Source organism: Pipistrellus kuhlii, unplaced genomic scaffold (genome assembly GCF_014108245.1).
Source record: "Pipistrellus kuhlii isolate mPipKuh1 unplaced genomic scaffold, mPipKuh1.p scaffold_m20_p_13, whole genome shotgun sequence".
In the NCBI taxonomy this organism is placed as follows: Eukaryota; Metazoa; Chordata; class Mammalia; order Chiroptera; family Vespertilionidae; genus Pipistrellus; species Pipistrellus kuhlii.
In genome coordinates this window covers 44,587,528-44,607,144 of record NW_023425438.1, presented here as the reverse complement: position 1 = coordinate 44,607,144, position 19,617 = coordinate 44,587,528, and positions in this window count along the sequence as shown.

The following is a 19,617-nucleotide window of genomic DNA, read 5'->3' as shown; positions in this document are numbered from 1 at the left end:
GCCTCAAATTGTTAAGGACTTAGTATGAGAGCTTGTATAGGAATGGGTGTCTCCTTCTGTCTATGAATATCCTATATCCAAGTTCTATGAATATATGTATATTACTAGAATTAATTTGGTTAAGAAATTTACTGGAAAGTTAATCTACTAAGAAACAAAGGCCTCTTCTACAGTAAGAAATATTCAACTCCGAGGCAGTGTCCAGTCAAATTGGGATGCATTTTCTTGTTGTTTTTGTTTTTATTCTTCTATGTTGCATGTGATCTTCTGAAACACCTCACAAGAAGATTGTGATGGATGTATCACCCCAGTTGTTCTTGGTTCTTTATCTCATTGCCTTTTATCCTCTTCCATGACTACTGCTACATTGAAGAGCTTACCATTTCTGAGACAAGCAGAGATACCCAGCACAGGAAGCTTTCTCTTGCTGTTTCCTCTGCTTGAAATATCTGCTTAAAGACTTGAATATGCCTAGTTCTCACACTAGAGAGGCCTTCCTTAACCATATTTTCTAATTTTGGCTTTCCAGGCAATATTCAATTATCATGCTATATTTTCTTTGCACTGATTAATTATATATATATATATATATAATATTATATATAATCACATATAATATATAATATAATAAAAGTTTTATGAACTATGGCCTTGCCTGATCTCAGAATAGAGTGTATTACTTTTCACATGGTGGTATTATTAAAAACTAATTTAACTTATATAGAAATTCTTATTAAGTTATAGAGCCTTTTCTTAGCACAGAACTCATTTGATATGCAAAACAACCCCTGAAGTTATTTAACTCAATTTTATCTTTCTATAGAGGAGAAAACTGAAGTTCAAAAACGCTGATATGAAATTATCTTAAATGTTAACTTAAAGCTTAAATGTGTGCATTCTGTTGGGAAGCCCAGGAGGGAAGTGAAGGCTGCTCCAGACAGCAAGGACAAATTAACAGGCTTCTTGCAGGGGATTGAAACCTTTGACAGGTTCTGGCTGAGAGACAAGACACATCTAGAAAAATAAACCAGACATCCTTCCAGATGAGGTGGGACTGTGAGGGAAGCCCGGTCCCAGGTACCAGAGGGAAGCCGGTGCTGGCAGCTGGGGAAGGAAGGCCTACTCTTGCATGAATTTTGTGCATCAGGCCTCTAGTACTTAAATATTAATATTGATTAAAATAGAATATATTATCATTTAGCTAAAAATTCTCTTTTCTACATATAATTCACTTCTAGAATCAGTGAAGGGAGTACAAGTGGAAAAACATGTGGCTATTTGCAGAATGTGGGAGAGCCTTTCTTGCCTTGACCATGATAAACATTTCCAGGCAGCGGGCAGGAGGGATGGAGACGTCAGTAAAAGAGGAAACTACATCCGCTTAGGAAATTCGAGCTGGTTGTGGAGATGGAGCTCTTCTATTCTACCATGGAAAGTAGGAATTTCACTGAGGAGATGTCAAGAGGGGGATCTCTGACTGAAAAAACCATGTGAAAAAGCCAAGTGAAGATCGTTGAATGGTAGCAAGGCAATAAAAGTAAAACCCACAAGAGTGGTATTAAACAGAGGCATGGTTACAAAACTTCATTACTAAAAACATCCAGTGTCATCTGCAAAGTAAGAGATCTTTTAGGGCAACTTATTGGCTTGACAATGTTTTGGGGAAAGGGCAATTTTTCAGAATTGAAGAGAGAACAGGTTAAAAGTCCATAAGGAACCTATGCTGAAACAGGTGTGGAATATATTATTTGAGGCTTCCAGAGGTATATTTTCCAGCAATAGTACATTCAGGAAGAAAGTGAATATGCTGACAGAGAATTCCTCATTGTGTAGAGAAAGGAACCAGTCAGTAAAGAGAAAAATAGGCAGTCACGCTAGCACGTGGCGCACCCTCAGGTAGAAACTGTGGCCAAGACTCAGCCCTCCCAAGTAAATGAAACCACGGAAGAGCAAGCAGAGGTGAAAACGAATGAAAGACAAAGAAAAGGACATGGAAGAAAAGAGAAAACAAGAACTAAAATTAGAAAGCTACACAGAATGTTAACTCGGTAGCCCAAAAAACAACAAAAGAAATTTGGAGGCTAACCTTGAGGCTGAAGGTGGTAGAACTCCACAGCCAGTGACTCAAAAAAGGAAGAAAAGCAAGAATAGAAGCCAGGGCAAATGAATGGAGTTGGAAGTTAAGACAAAGACTCCAATGGCAAAGAGACCAATGCAGGTGTAGAGAAAATAAAATGACAAGCAGAAGGGGCTACATATGCTAAGAAGAAAATTATGTTCCCAAGACATTCTGAGGTTCCATTAAGAGAAGATCAGGATGATCCTGTGAAAGGTAAATTAAACTGGAAGGAAACTTTTAAGGCAGGTGTGAGACACACCTGAATGAGTTTTATAGACTTTCTGTATTAACCTCTTTAAAACGGAGAAAAATAAAAGCTGTTCCCAAAGCCAGGTTAGTGCAAAATGTTTCACTTATTTTAAGTATAATTTCTTCAGCCTTTTCAGTTCTCTAGCCTTCACTTAATTTGCAATTTTTTAGTGGCTTGCTTACCTTGTCTTTGAAAACATTCAATGAATTTTTATGGAAACAACTCTTTTGACAATTGTAATTGGATTGATGAAATATCTAATTAAATTATGTAAATATAGTAATTTATATACCTGGAATAAATAGGCTGGGAAACAACTAAATCAATCTTGATGAGCATAGCGTTCAGCTGGGGGGGGGCAAATATTAATAAGCTTCTTAGAGTATAATCTGCCAATTCTCTGTGTTTATCAAACTTACAAGTTAGTAAATTCCACAGCTGCACAGAACAATGATGATTAATCCTGCAATAGGTTAAGTAGGGGTTATTTAAGATAAATTCTTCAGTCATAATGGTCAGTCATAGGTCTCTAACAACTGTTTATTGTTTTTCATAAATGTCTAGAGCTCACATATAAAGTGTTGCTCTTGCCTCTGAAGAGTTGCAAAATATACCACTCTAAACTATGTCACTTGAACATAAAGGTTATTTTGAGCTAAATGCACTTGAAAAACAAGCGTAGGAAGAGAATCTGACCTTCCTTTTCTTCCTGAAAATAGGAGATAAGAACTTTCATGTGAAAGATGCCTTCATTTTATCAAAACATTCTTCTTCAATAGCACAATAACTAAGAGAATTCTTTACAGAAATTGGTAAAAATGAATTTTTAATATATTTTTAGTGATTTCAGAAGGGAAGGGAGAAAGAGAGAGACATAGAAACATCATTGATTGCCTGCCTCCTATTGCATGCGCCCCACTGGGTAGTGAGCCTGCAATTCAGCAAGTGTCCTGATCAGGAATCCAACCATGGCTTCCTGGTTCATAGATTTAATGCTAAGAAAGTTACTGCCAGGCCAACCACTGAGCCATGGTTGGCCGGGCAGTAAAAGAGTTATTATCTTCCGTTAGCTTCTTCACATAATTTGGTTATTTTTCCTCAGATACTTCTCCTTGCTCAACCTGGTATAAACTCATTTAGGTTCTGCCTCTTCTTTAAATCATCTAAGACTTTGTCAATCCAGCTCCTCTTCAGTTATTTTTGCCAATTATTGCCATTTTTATCAGTTATTTTCTGACATAAGTGCCACTAAATTAGGTGGTACAAAATCCAACCATCATGTTAAATGGAGGAGTGATTGAATACTCTGTTTATTGTGAGAAAAAACAGAACCTTAGTAGCGGCCAAGAGCAAGAGATTTTATTTGTGATCTTTAGAATGATAGTGCAAGAACAAAGTTGGAAGACAGAGAAGTCAGGATCTGAGCTCTACATATATGGTCATTGAGCTACTGGAAAGACTCCTGGTTATCCAAAAAGCACTTGTTTGCAAGAAGCATCATATAAACTTTACATTGCAAGTTCTAACAGAAGGCACAGTCCTCTACTAAAATGTGCATTAAAGGAGCATATCCTAAACTGTAAAACCTTATTTCTGCATTAAAAGTGTAGCCAGCAACCTAAAATAAATTTTAGTTTCATAACTATAGTAGACATATAGTAATATTTTTTTCACTATAGAAAAAAAAATAAGTGTTGTAATCCAAGACCGTAAAAAATATTTAATATTTAAAAAGCATGAAATGTTTAGGAGCATGAAATTAAGAGCACTCAAACTGGAGCACTTACCCCTTAAAATATGAAAGAGATCATTTCAAGGTTAATAAAACATGTTCCACTATACCTTGAAAGTAAATTTATGAAAATTATTATCCTGAAAGTAGTGAGTGATATAGACTGAAAATATTAATTGTCCTTTGGTATGGCTATATAGAAACATGTTTTCCAAATTTTCTATTCCTCTCTATCTCTTATTCTCTCTCTCTCTCTCTCTCTCTCTCTCTCTCTCTCTCTCTCTCTCTCTCTTTTCCTCCCTCCCTCATTTTTTCTGATGGAAAGCATGTGATAAGTATCAATCATTAAGCATTTTAGCAAGTCATGCATAACCAGGAACTTGTATGAAAAAATTATTTAATAGGAACATTTATTTTGATGGGAATGTAGGATAAAAGACTGAACTACTTCTCAATTTTTAAATGTATTCTCTGAACATGTGAAACATTGTACCATGATAATAAAAATAATGAGTCAATTGCAATATTTATTAGTTGTATGATCTTGTAAACTTTAGTTTATTTTCAAAATGGCCAAAACAAAGCAAAATAAAAAAATATCCTGTGATATTGATGAAATAGAGGATAAGCTATGGAAATGTTTTTTGTAATGCCTAGTACAGAGTAATCCCTTTATAACTTATAATTAAATTGTTTTTTATCATTATCAGTGTAGTCTTATCATTTATATGATATTTAAAAAGCAAAATTAAGCTATGCTAGTTAGTAATCTCACATTTTGTACCATTGATTCAGATGGAAGTCAATGAACCATTCAGAAAACACTATAAAATATGTATATTAAATAGGCATGAGCTAAATATATGTATTTGTTTTAAATCAAATACCATTAGGCATTATGTACAAACCTAGAAAATAATATTAAGACCTCAAGAGCAAAATATAGCTATGGTACAAAACAACAAAATTGTAGTAATTTCCATCCTCATTACATTTTTAGGTTTTCCTAAAGCAGAGTCTGGCTCTTATATTCTGTAACATCCATAGATATAGATAAAATTGCAGAGATGTGTGAAGTTTTGCATACAATGAAATAAAGGCATGCCATTACTTAATGCCTTAGGGAGGTTACAGTCTTTTTAAAAAATAAAAATAAAAAATTAGTCCAAAAATATTGATACAAAGATTCAGAAGGGTATATAATTAATTAACATATATTATTTAATATACTTGATAAGTCGATTGAGAATATCTTGCCTGTTATTAAATTAAGGTTAATTCACCTGATGAGTATATGGAAAATGATGCTGTACCTCATTCCTTGCAGAGAATAGAACCAAAGTTTACGAACTGGCTGAAATGATTTTTTGAACAAGGTTAATGTTTGTCAGTTGTTCTAACTATATCCATGAGATCAGATGATACGTTTTCCATAATTCTGAATCACAATTGACAAGACCATGGGTGCATATATGTGATAAAGAAACTTATTTATTTGTAATGACTGTCATGTACAGACACAAGCAAATCAGGTTTATTAATGAGAAGTGCAGAGGAAAATCACTAGGATAACTTTCCCAAAGCCTTAACTCTCAAGGAGCTTGATTCTTTACCCACACTTGAGATACCATGTGATAAAGAAAATATGATCACTGCATGATGTCCCCATCAAGGGTTACATAAGAATGTCTATTAGAGGAAGTTTATAGAAATCATAGACAATAGAATAAGACTTTGTAAGAGCTTAAAAATTGTACTTTCAAAATGTATGCAGTGGGGTCAGTGAAAAGAAGGAATAAAACTGAGTTATATTTTATCAATGAATAAAATTGGAATTAGGGAATCAAGAAAGCATACTTTAGCTCAATGTGAAAATTCCTCAGGACATATTGAAATGGCCTTCTTGAAATGTAGTGTTATTCTACCATGACAAAGCTCTAAAACAGTGGTTCTCAACTTTTCTAATGTTGTGACCCCCAACCATAAAATAATTTTGTTGCTACTTCATAACTGTAATTTTGCTACTGTTAATGAATCATAATGTAAATATCTGTGTTTTCCGATGGTCTTAGGTGACGCTACTAGCCTATAGGTCTTGATCCACAAGTTGAGAACCGCTGCTGTTGAGCCTAAGACCATTGGAAAACACTGATGTTTATATTATGATTCATAACAGTAGCAAAATTAGTTAGGAAGTAGCAATGAAAATGATTGTATTAAAGGGTCGCAGCATTAGAAAGGTTGAGAACCACTGCTCCAAAGGCTGCTGAAATAAGAGTGATGTATTTACAGAACAAGCAGTACTGTTTTCTGCTCTACCAAAGCATAATTAACTAGAGGCCTGGTGCATGAAATGTGTGAACTAGGGGGTGAGGGTGCCTCAGCCCAGCCTGTGCCCTCTCCCAGTCTGAGAGCCCTCACAGAATATCCAAATGATGGCTTAGACCCAGTCCCATTGGTCAGACATTCTTAGTACTGCTGCAGAGGCAGGAGAGACTCCTGCCACTGCAGTTGCACTTGCCAGCATGAGCCCAGCCTCTGGCTAAGAGGTGCTCCCACTGTGGAAGCATAATGACCACTAGGGGGATGCTCCTGTGTTGAGAGGGGTCAGGCCAAAACTGGCTCTCTGACATTCCCCAAGGTGTCCTGGATTGCGAGAGGGTACAGGCCAGGCCAAGGGACCCCACAGGTGCATGATGGGGGCTGAGGAGGAATGCAGGAGATTGGCCAGCTGGAGAGGGACTGTAGGAAGGTTCCAAGGTATATCCAGCCCATTTCACTCAGTCCAAATAAGCTGAACCCCAGCAAGCTAACCTACCAGTCAGAGGGTCTGCCTTCTGGTTAGTCTGTGCAAGTCATAGTGAGCAGTTGATTGACCTTAGCATATCATTAGTTATTACTCTTTGATTGGTTGAATGAATAACCAGACAACCGGACACTTAGCATATTAGGCTTTTATTATATGGTATTGTTGTACTTTTTTTTTCCCCCCTAAGAATAAATGAGGCAGGGATGTTTTTGGCACAGTAGAACACGTAACAAATAAAATAAGTTAATTTGACATTCAACATGAAATTTATTTAAAGTATTGAACTAAATTATTTCTGTCTCTTTAAATCCTAAGATTTTTATGAGTCAATATTCTGTGTGTTTGTAGAAATATATAGTGTATAATTTTTGTGATTCTAGTTTCTATTCTTCTTTTGCATATGCAATGTGAAATCCAGAGGACTTCACTCAAGTTTTATGATAGCCATTCCTCTAAAGCTTTGACAAAATATTAAGAAACACTTTCAAAATGTTTTCAGTAACTATTAATCATATGCCAGTAGAATAATAGCACTAAACTTCCTAAAGTAAAATAAAAATTGATAAAATATTACTTTGTATGGAAAGCATTTAGTGATCTATGATAATGGTATAATTTCACTGACCTTGTTACAAGTGTAATATATGGAAGGAAACACAGAAAATTCATTTTAACAAGCTTTATAGAAAAAGCTATGCACTTATGAAAATTAGATCCCCTCCAAAATGAGAAATAGAAGCCTAAATTATAATTTACATCAAAATTGAATTTAATACATGAAAACAATTTGTGCTCAAATCATAAAATTCAAAAATGGTCATGCATTGCTTGATGACAGGAATACTCACTATCACTGTCTTTCACCTGAACATCTTGTCCCACTGGAAGGTTTTCATGGGCAACATCTCCTATGGAGATGCGGCCTGTAATACCAGTTGTACTGGTTAATATTGTGAATTTTTTTCAATAGATGGAGTTACATATGTCCTATCCAATAAACAGGGAATATGCTAATTAACTATCAAGACCTCACAAAGATGGCAGTGCCTGTAGCCAATAAGGAGGCAATATGCTAATTGACTTCACACCCTCAAAGATGGTGGTGCCCGCAGCCATAAGAAGGCGGTGCCCAATCCCCTCAGCCCTGGTGGGGTGGCAGGAGTGTTGCACAGCCAGGCCTGTCCCCAGGCAGGTCCAACTGCTTTGTGCACCTGCCTGCAAAGTCCCCCAGACCCCTCAGCCCCCCACCCTCCCAGGGCCAGCCTGAGACACAGGCAAACCTGGAATGGCAGTTGTCTAGCCGCCCACGGCCACCTGAGGCTCAGGTAACCAGGGCCAGCTGAGGCTTGTACTGAAGCAGTGGTTTCAGCAGAGGTGTGATGGGGGCATAGCCTTCTCCTGATCACCCAGTTGCCTCCCACCCCTGAGGAATCCCAGACTGTAAGAGGGGGCAGGTCAGGCTAAGGGACCATCTTCCCCAAACCCACCCCTTCAGTGCATAAATTTTCATGCACTGAGCCTCTAGTGTTGATAGAAATGCAATTTGATATGTATGCTACTTTGTTGTATTGACAACAAGCTTCAAAACTTCATATGTCACATTTTCTGAGGGTGCTAACATCATAGATATTTTTATGCTTAAAAATGTCAAATTCCATGCCAAAAAAAAGAGCATTTGCAGAAAGTTTTAATTCATTACTTTATTTTGAAGAAAAGTGTTGCTGAAAGCTTTGGGAAGCTTATGGTGAATATGCTCCATCTCAAGATATTTGTGAAGGCTGGTTTAAATGCTTTAAAAGTGATTATTTTTATGTGAAAGTCAAAGAATATCCAGGTTAATTGAAAAAGTTTGAAGACCAACAATTACAACCATTATTCAATAAATATGTGTGTCAAACTCAAAAACAGTTTACAGAAAGATTCAACATTGCTCAGCAAACAATTTCCAGTCATTTACAAGTTATAGGAAATATTTTAAATGAAGGAAAATGGGTGCCCCATCAACTGAATGAAAAAACATATGGAAAACCAAAAAGTCATCAGTAAAATGTTGCTTCAATAGCACAAAAGAACTTTTTTTTGCATCGAATTCTAACTGGCAATGAAAACTGGATTTATTTTGAGAATCTCAAAGCACAAAATCATGGGTTGACCCAGGTAAGCATCAACATTGACTGCAGGGACAAACTACTTAAGAAAGAAGACAATGCTCTGTGTTTGGTGGGATCAGGAAGGTGTGGTGTATTATGAGCTTCTGAAACTGGGTAAAACCATTCAGACTGAACTACCAACAACGAATACTGTAATCAATTTAAATCACGCTTTGATCATAAAACAACCAGAATGTGCCAGAAGACATGGCAAAGTAATTTTGCTTCATGATAACACACCATCACACACTTCAAAACCAGTTAAAGCCACTTTAAAAGATCTTGCCTGAGAAGTATTAACCCACTTGCCATATTCACCAGACATTGCTCCTTCAGGTTACCACTTGTTCTGATTGATGGCACTTGCATTTTCTGAGCAGCAATTCAAAACATTCAAAGAAGAGGAGAATTGGGTCTCTCAATGGTTTGGCTCAAAACAGGAAAAGTTCTATTGGGATGATATCCACAAATTACCTGAAAGATGAGAAAATGTGTAGCTAGTGATGGACATTACTTTGAATGAAGCACTTTTGATGTTTCTCTTTAAATTAGTGTGTTTTCTTTGATTACAAAATCACCTAGTAACAATACTTCCTCTGTAATTTCTCCTGAAGAACCTGCCTGGGAGTCTTCTTAAGGAAACATCTCCTCAGAAATATATCCCTAGTGGTTTGCTTCTTTTTTGTTTGTTTGTTTTTTATGATTTTTGTTTTTAAGTTGAGAATGTGCCATGAACATTTTTTTCTCTTAAAAAAAAAACACAAAAAACATTTATTTGTTTTATTTATTTATTTATGTATTTATTTATCTAGTTATTTATTTCAGAGAGGGAGATGAAGAAGAGCTATAGAAACTTCAATGATGAGAGAGAATCATTGATCAGCTGCCTCCTTTATGTCTCCTGCTTGGGATTGAACCTGCATCCTGGGCATGTGCCTTGACAAGAAATTGGACCCTGACCTTGTTCATTAATCAACGGTCAACCGCTAAGCCATGCTGACCCAGCACGTTTTCCTCTTTTAATGGAAAACTTTCAGTGTTGGGGTTTACCTTTCAGTGTTAAAATCCATGTCTTCAAATATTTAAGGAGCCTGCTGAGGTCTGTATAAGTTTCTGCTATAACCTTCACAGCGAATTGTTTCTTTCTTTCCCTGAAGTTTTATTTTCTCTTATCTCTTCTTCAGTATGCATTCATGTTCCATTTCCAACAACCCCTCAATAGTCAATGCCTTAGGAACTGCCTGTAGGATTTCCTCAGTGTTATCCTCAGTCAAATTAAGGTAAGAGTTGTTTGCATTTTCAATCACAGCTTTGTTGATATTTGCAACCTACTCTGCTTGACCAATCTATAGATGTTCTGGTTGGATCTCTTAAATATTTCTTCTAGATACACTCCTTGGTGACTTCACCCTAATTACAAGCATGATTCTTGATGCAGTTATAGGTGGTGTAATCCTTCCAGAATTGCATCAATGTATTTTCAGGGTCTTCCTCAGTAGCAATAGCCTGGGACTATTCAGATAGAAGGCCTTAATAGCTACTGTAACTCCTTGATCTAGTGAATTAACAAAAGATGTGGTGGCCCTGGCCAGTGTAGCTCAACTGGAGAGGTCTCTGGTTTGATATCCAGTCAGGGTACATGCCCAGGTTGTGGGCTTGATCCCCAGTGTGAAGTGTACAGGAGGCAGCCAATTGATGTTTGTTTCTCTCCATCTTTCTTCCTCTCTCCAAAAATCAATTAATTTTTTTTTTAAAGGTAGTGATTGAAGGGGGAAATACACTTTGCTATTGGGATAAAGATCATCAAACAAAGGAGAATGTTCAGGAGCATTATCAACAATAAGCAAAATATCTAAAGCTATGTTATTGTTCAAACAGGTCTAGCAGTAAATTCAACACCATAATTGGGTTCAGCCTCTTCTTTCAACATTTCAAACTAAAAAAAAACAAACACAAAAACCTAAAAAAACCCACACAAACAAACAAACAAACAACAAAAACATGTTTTAATTAATTTCACAGAGAGGAAGAGACACAGAAACATTGATGACAGAGAGAAACATTGATTGGCTCCTCCTGAACACCCCTTACTGGGGATTGAGCCTACAACCCAGGCATGTACCCTGACTGAGAATCAAAATGAGGAGCTCTTGGTACATGGGAGGAAGCTCGACCACACCACTCCAGCTGGGCATAAACAAACTTTTACTTTGGCCTGATCATCATGGTGCTGTGTCTAGTCTTCAATCCCAGTCATTAGAAGTATCTTCATGTCTGCTTAAGCCTTTTATTTATTTTTTATTTTTTTTTAAGCCTGAAAATTTTTTTATTTTTTTTATTTTTTTAAATAAATTTTTATTGTTCATATTATTACAAATGTTTCTTCCCCCCACCACCATTGCTCTCCTCCACCAGGTTCCCTCCCCACCCTCTGCCTTTTCCCCACTCCCCATTGTCCTCATCCATAGGTGCACAGTTTATGTTCAGTCTCTTCCCACATCTCCCTCTCCCCTTTTCCCCAAGAATCGTCAGTTCACTCCCCTTCCATACCTCTGATTCTATTATATTCAACAGTTAATATTGTTCATCAGATTTTTTTTTTTAGTTTCCTTGGTTTTTAGATTCACTTGTTAATAGTTACGTATTTGTTGTTCATAATTTTTATCTTTCTTTACTTTCTCTTCTGAAAGAACCCCCTTCAGCAATTCATATAATTCTGGTTTGGTGTTGATGAACTCCTTTAGCTTTTTTTTTATTAGTGAAGCTCTTTATCTGACTTTCGATTCTGAGTGATAGCTTTGCTGGATAGATTATCTTTGGCTGTCGGTTCTTACTATTCATCACCTTGAATATTTCTTGCCATTTCCGTCTGGCCTGAATGATTTCTGTTGAGAAATCAGCTGACAATCGTACAGGTGCTCCTTTATAGGTAATTACCTTCTTTGCTCTTGCTGCTTTTAATATTCTCTCTTTTTCTTTTGCTCTTGAAATTTTAATTATGATTTGTCTTGGTGTGGTCCTCTTTGGATTCCTTTTGTTTGGAGTTCTGTGTGCTTCCTGGGCTTGTAAGTCTAACTCTTTCACCAGGTGGGGGAAGTTTTCTGTCACTATTCCTTTCAGTATGTTTTCAATATCTTGCTCTCTCTCATCTTCTGGAACCCCCATAATTCTGATGTTGGTTCGCTTGAAGTTGTCCCAGAGGTTTCTTACATTATCTTCAATTTTCTGGATTCTCTTGCCTTCTTCCTTCTGTGGAGGAGTGTCTTCTGGCACTTTATGTTCCAAATCTTTGACTTGATTCTTGACATCTTCTATACTGTTTTTAGGACTCTGTATAATATTTTTTAATATAATTTATTGATTTTGTACAGAGAAGAAGGGAGAGAGATAGAGAGTTAGAAACATTGATGAGAGTCATTGATCAGCTGCCTCTTGCACACCCCCTACTGGGGATATGCCTGCACCAAGGTACATGCCCTTGACCGGAATCGAACCCAGGTCCCTTCAGTCCCCAAGCCGATGCTCTATCCATTGAGCCAAACCGGTTTTGGCTCTGTATAATATTTTTTATTTCAGACAATGTATTCTTTATTTCTTGTTGATCCCTTATCATTTCTTGTTGATCCCTTATTAATTCTAGTTGATCTCTTTTCATATCCTCATAGGTCTTATCGATCTTTTCTAGGAAATTCTTGAAAAACCTTATAAGCATAGATTTGAACTCTATATCCAGTCACTTTTTGTCCTCCATTTCTTTAGTTTGTGATCTATTTCGTTGTCGCATTTTGCAGCTACAGATGGGGCGGAGTTCCAGGGTGGAACTCATAACCCTTCAGTCTCAGGGTCCTTCAGTACTCGCTGCAAGCGCCTCTGAGAGAAAGGTGCCCTCGATTTTCACCTGCTACCAAACAGTCAAGGCTTTCCCCCAATGAGCCCGGTATTGGGGTTCAGTTCAGTTGGAAGTGGGATTGGAGGTGGCGTTCAGAGCAGTCTGGAGCCCAGGTCTCCTTCCCGCCAGGGCAATCCCGCAGCTCGGCCAACCATCCCTTCTCAGAGCGCAATGTGCGAGCTGCCAGGACCTCCTTTCGCTGCTTCCCGGGGGTTCCGCTGCTTAGGCCTTTTAGTTGTTGTTTTTAATCCTCACTGGAGGATATCCATTGCCTTTCTTTATCTTTTATTTATTTTTTAAAGAGAGTAGAAGAGAAGGGAGGGAGAAAAAAAAGAGGGAGAGAGAGAGAGATCAATGTGAGAGAGGCTCATCAATTGGTTGCCTCCCACATGTACCTGATGGGGGTCAGGATGGAGCCTGCAACTGTGGAACATGCCCTTGACCCTTAACTGAACTCATGACCCTTCAGTCAAGGGTCTGATGCTCTAATCACTTAATAGCCCAACCAGCTAGGGCTGATTGGGCATTTTTTGAGTTCTTTTTAGTCTTGTTGCTTTTAATAAAGAAGATCTTTTAACAGCTTTCATCACTTTGTTCTTGTTCTTCAGGATTGCAGCAATAATGGAGTGGGACATGCCTGACTGGCGAGCAGTAACCATTACTGATTCTCTACTTTTGTAGTACTTAATCACTTTTAATTTTATTTACAGGTCAATTACTTAACATGACCTTTTACTGGCAACATTAGCAGTGGTTTTTGTATGATTAGGGGTCATGATAAAATAACATGAGATTAAATCAAGCATAAGAAAAAATGATGCAATCAATAGTCAAAAGTTGTATTAGACTGCTGCCAGCATAAGACAGTATATGTTTTTTTTTACAGAACTTTTTTTTTTTTAATTTTCATCCAAGGATAGGTATTTTTAGTTTTGTATTTATTTGAGAGAGAGAGAGAGAAAGGAAGAGAGAGAGAGAGAGAGAGAGAGAGAGAGAGAGAGAGAGAGGGAGAGAGAGAGAGAGAGAGAGAGACATTGATTGGCTTTGATTGGTTGCCTCCCATACATGCCCTGGCCTGAGACTGAACCAACCAATTTATGTGCTCTGACCACACATCAAACCTGCATTCCTTTGGTGCACTGAGGACACTCCAACCAACTGAGCCACTGATCAGGGCAGCACTTTTTTTTTTTTTTAATTAATAAGAAAGAGTACACCCTAAAATAACAATACAAGTATAGTACAGTAAATATATAAACCAGCAACATCATCATTTATTATCATTATTAATTATTATGCACTGTAAATAGTTTGCTCTCAGTTCTGAGAAAAACTAAGAGACAATGCACCCTTTAGGTTAGCATTTGCATTTGTCTCATTCAAATTCTTATGTTAAATAAAGATTTTCACATGTTGCCTTAGACTTTTCAGAGTTCTTCCTCGGCTCTTAATAGAAATTTTTAAGATTTTACTTTGTGTTTTGTTTTGTTTTGTTTTGTTTTGTTTTGTTTTGTTTCTTTTTCAGTTGTTTGTATTTCCTTTACAATTGTCAGGTTTCTGAAAGTCTTATAATTGAATTATTCGTTAAGACCCACTTGAAAATAATTACCACTGATTAGAAAAGAAGGCTGATAAAGTTGTAAGGCTTTAAATCAAGTGATACATTTAATATGATTCAGGGATGAGAGGAAGTGGAAGTGACTGCATTATGGATCTTCATGATGGTAAAGGCAGGTTATTTAAAGATGCTAAATAGGGAGATCCTGGGAAGGAAGGAAACCTTTCCAAATAGCTCCCTCTGAAAAGGTCAGCATTGGAACATAGAGTCAGCATCTTTGTCTTTGAGGCTTGAATGACAATTAGCCAAATGTCACACTTTAATTATAACTTTAGCTAATGTGCTAAGCTTACAGTTACCCCAGGATGGGATGTATAGTTGCATCCCATCAGTGGCTGGGTAACATTTCATGTCAAATGTTCAGACTGCAAGCAAGGGAGTCAAACAAAGAAGCAAAGTTGAAATATCAAAACTTGTATCCTCCCTACCCCTATGAAGGAGTGGTTAATGTTAACCCAGATTTGGGATGTTTCCTCAGTTAAGAAGGGACTTACCTCTTATTGCATATATCTTATAAAGACAATGAACATTAAGCAACCGAGTTGTGTAAAAGAAGATTTGAAGTACCAGATTATCAATATAGCCTTTGTCATCCTATGCTTAATTAAGAAGTAGCCAAATTTTGAAAGTCTTAAGTTGAGTTGAGAACATCAGTTATACGATGTCATTTTTGCAAAGTACCAGCATCATAGCACTGAGGAGGGGGAGGAAGGAAGAAGTGTGTAATTGATTTATATTTAAAATGCTATCAGCAATCTTTGGGGAAACCATTTTATCTGGAAGTACTTATTAGAATAAGTTTCAGTCTATGGAGAACTGACAATATATTTCATTAATTGACCCTGAAAATAACACTTCAAGTAAAGTAAGAAAGGACTTTTATATTTTACTAGTGGGCCGATGCATGAATGAAGATTTGTGCAAGAATGGGCCTTTATTCCCCTGGCTACTGGCACCACCTTTGCTCCAGCCTGGAGCCACCTTTCTGTCTTCCCATGCCACCCAGAGGCCCCCAGTGACTGGGGTGGTGCAGAATGCCTGTGTCTTCACTATGGCAATGATGCAAGTATCCTAACATTCTCCCTGGCTACTCAGCACCTATGTATGCAAATTAACCCTCCATCATGTTGGATTAATTTGTGTACTCACTACTGATTGGCTGTTGGGCATCACAAAGGTATTGTCAATTCACAGGTTACTCTTTTATTAGGTAGACTGTCATTCAAAAAATCAAAGAAGTTATAAGTGTATATAGCAATTCTAACTCCAGCTGCTTCTAGGCTAATTTAAAACATTTTAATTGATTGTGTTGCAAACACATATTGTACTTGTGAGTATGTATATATGTGTATACATTTTTTTAAAATATATTTTATGATTTTTTTACAGAGTGGAATAGAGAGGGATAGAGAGTTAGAAACATCAATGAGAATCATCGACCAGCTGACTCTTGCACGCCCCCTACTGGGGATGCGCCCGCAACCAACGTTCATGCCCTTGACTGGAATCGAACCTGGGACCTTTCAGTCCGCAGGCCGATGCTCTATCCACTGAGCCAAACCGGTTTTGGCTGTATATGTATAAGTTTTGCATCTAATCCATTCTGCAATAGGATTTCCATTTATTAATTTGGTAGATATTTGTTATTGTTATCATTTGTGTACTTCTTGGAGTGGGGAGAAATGTGTATGCTCTAATGGATTGTATTGATTTATTTGAGCAGATGTGAATAAACACATATCTTGGCAATAATATAATTAACTATCGCCCTTTCCTCTGCAACCTACATTCTTTTTACTTGAAACCCATGTGAAAAAGAGAATCATAAGATATGATTCTCATTATCTCACTAAAATTTTTTATTTTATTTTTAACTTCATAAAATTCTTAAGTATAATACTAACCATTCCAAAGCAACTGTTTTTAAAAATAAAATATTTATTTACTTGTTTGTTTATTTTTCCATCCTTATCTGAAGATATGTTTATTGATTTGGGAGAGAAAGAAACATCCATATGAGTGAGAAACATCTGTCAGTTGCCCCACCCCAGCCCTGCATCCCAACTGGGAATCAAGCCTGCAAACTAGTTATGTGCTCTGACCAGAAATGGAACCCACAACCATTCTTAGTGTATGGGGATGATGGTCCAACTAATTGAGCCACCAGCTGGGATCCAAAGCAACCATTTTAGAGAGATTTATGGAACCAAGGAATTAGAAAATGTGATCTAATATTTTTTTTGGGGGGGAGGGTATTTTTTTTCAAACTAAGGACAGAAATGCTGGATGTCTGGTGAATTTTTTCCCATGGCCAGATTCATGGGCAGTATGTGTCATTAACAAAATTGGTGTTATAAACTAAATCTCTGTGTCACTACCAAATTCATATGTTAATTCCTAATGCCCAGTGTGATGGTATTTGGAGATGGATCCCCTGGGATGTGATTAGGTTGTGAGGATAGAACCATCACAAATGGAATTAGTACCCTCACAAAGGAGAGCTTCTCATTCCCATTCTGTCACATGAAGACAAAAAAAAAAGATGGCTCACCAGGACAGGGGCTCTCATTGAGCACCAAATCTGCCAGCACTTTGATCTTGGACTCACCAGCATCCATAACTGTGAGAAATAATTTTATGTTTATAAGTCACCCACGTATGGGATTCTGTTATAGCAACCTGAATGGACTAAGATACATGGCAAGCATAACATTCGTTGTGGTGGTGGGATGATGGAATGTATATTTGCATGTACATGTTCAAGCTGACGAGTAAGGGGAGCTGTGCTGCTCAAGGCTAACTCGTGAGTTACCTAGGATAAGGATTCAAAAAATAGTTGTGCCTGGCACCAAGAAAAAAATCTATAACAAATTTACTTAAATTGCTTATTAAAATCTAAGCCGTCTTTTCCCCTGAGACATACTTTTGTATGGCGATATTTCCTAAAAATAATTTGCTTTATTTCTTCATTCCTCAAATAGGGGCAAGAAGGAGCAAGAAACAAAATGAGTTTTGTTCATTTTGTTTTGTTTTGTTTTTGGGGAGAAGAGCTGTTTCTAACACCGGGGTACCTTTCAACCTTCTCTGAGAAAATAATAATAACAATTAATCCCCAGAAAAAAGGGGCATTTGGGGTTTAAATATGAGCCAAATCTGCATTATGCCAATTCAGTAAAGGAAAGAGAAAAGATCTGGCAGATATAAATGTTGATGTCCAGTTAAGTAAATCATTAAGGTAGTTGGGTCATGTTTTGAAATATACATTTGCTCTCTCTTCCCTTATTTTGATGTACAAGTAAAGGTAGGTATCTTATTTGTAAGTCATGAAAAGCAGAGTTTTCACCTTACTAACAGTGAAAGACATTTGTGTAGCCATCTGATGATATGCTTATCATCTACCTATTGTTAGAGCATTATATCTTATACAGCATTGCAAATCATTTCCATAAACACTGTGATGCGGGTGAAATATTGTTCCGTCACAGAGGAGCTGTTCAACAATATTACTATTACATTTATTTAAGAAATTTTGGCCCATCATAAGGATTGCAAAGACATCTTTTGCTAAATTAAAAGCAATGTTATAGGTGCACAAACATAGCAATGAAGCAGAGTTACAGTTCAATACTAATAAATGCCATGTAGGGACTACATTGTAAAGATTAATTAAATTAGGTTTAGATACATCATAAAAATTTTTTGGGGGGAAAAAAAACAGTTTCTCTCTTCAGACCAAGATAAAAGACTTGTCATCTAAAAGACATGAATTGGAGGAGGAAAGACAGATAAAACAGTTAAGAAAAAAAAATAATATGGCTAATGGCTACCTTGAAAAGTTAGAAATAGAGAGAAGGACCTTGAAATTGATGTTGTCTATAATTCATAGTCACTGGAGCACGAAAATCATAGAACTAATATAGCCTCACAGATACTTAGGATCCTGCGAGGCTGCATTCACTGCTAATTAAATGTCTTGCAATGACAGGGTCACGATTATGAAACAGCTTGGTTTTCAATGAAGGCATGGAGCAGGCATTTCTAGACGACTATTCAGGCACTGGGCTCCAGAACACTTGTGGACATTGCCTGGCAGGAGTGTAGAGCAAGCATGTCAAACTCAAAGGCTGACACAGGCCAAAGAAACAAGGCTTAAGTTGATGTGGGCTGCAAAGAAACAAATGCTTTAATTTTCATAGAAACGTAGGTTTATTTTAATAGAGACATGCTGAATATAAAGGGCTGAAATAAATAAGTAATTGTTAACATAAAATCATAGAACATTTTAATAAAAAATAATACTTTTTTCTTGAATATTAATGTACCAGACACTAAATAACTGCACAAATTAATAAGCAAATAAAACTACTTTTCTTGTTCTCCAAACGTGAAATATTTCTTGTTGCACACATGAAACAAATAAGTCCAAGACTAATTGTGTGGCAATCGGCTGCTCAAATATTCGCTGCTGGTATAAATTCAGAGAAATGGTGCACCTACACAGAAGGCACGAAAAGGAAATAAATACAACATGATTATAGTAATCAGTCATTAGTAAACATTGTAGTTTGTTGTATAACAGGATGTTGTAAAAATTAAGTTACAAAATTTTTATTAAAACATATCTTGCTTACCATTATATTGGTTGTGCCACAAAAATAGTCATTGTGGGCAAAATGTGGCCCATGGAGCAAGAGTTTGATTGGCTTGGTGTACAAAAAGGGAGATCGATTTTTTTCTCCTTTGCTCATGTTTGTCCCAATGGCTCCCTGTTGTTAGCTTTGGCCAGAAGGTTGATAGGATAACAAAATGTGAATTTAAAAAAATGATTCAAAAAGAGTAATTTTTAATAAATATACAAGAGGCCGGGTGCACGAAATGTGTGCACTTGTGGTGGTCCCTCACCCTGGCCTGAATCCTGTCACTGTCTGGGAGCCCTAGAGGGATGTCTCACTGATGGCTTAGGCCTGGAGTGGGCCTAAGCCATCAGCCAGACATCCTTAGCACTGCTGTGGAAGCTGAAGGGTGCTGCCACCACCACTATGCTCGCCAG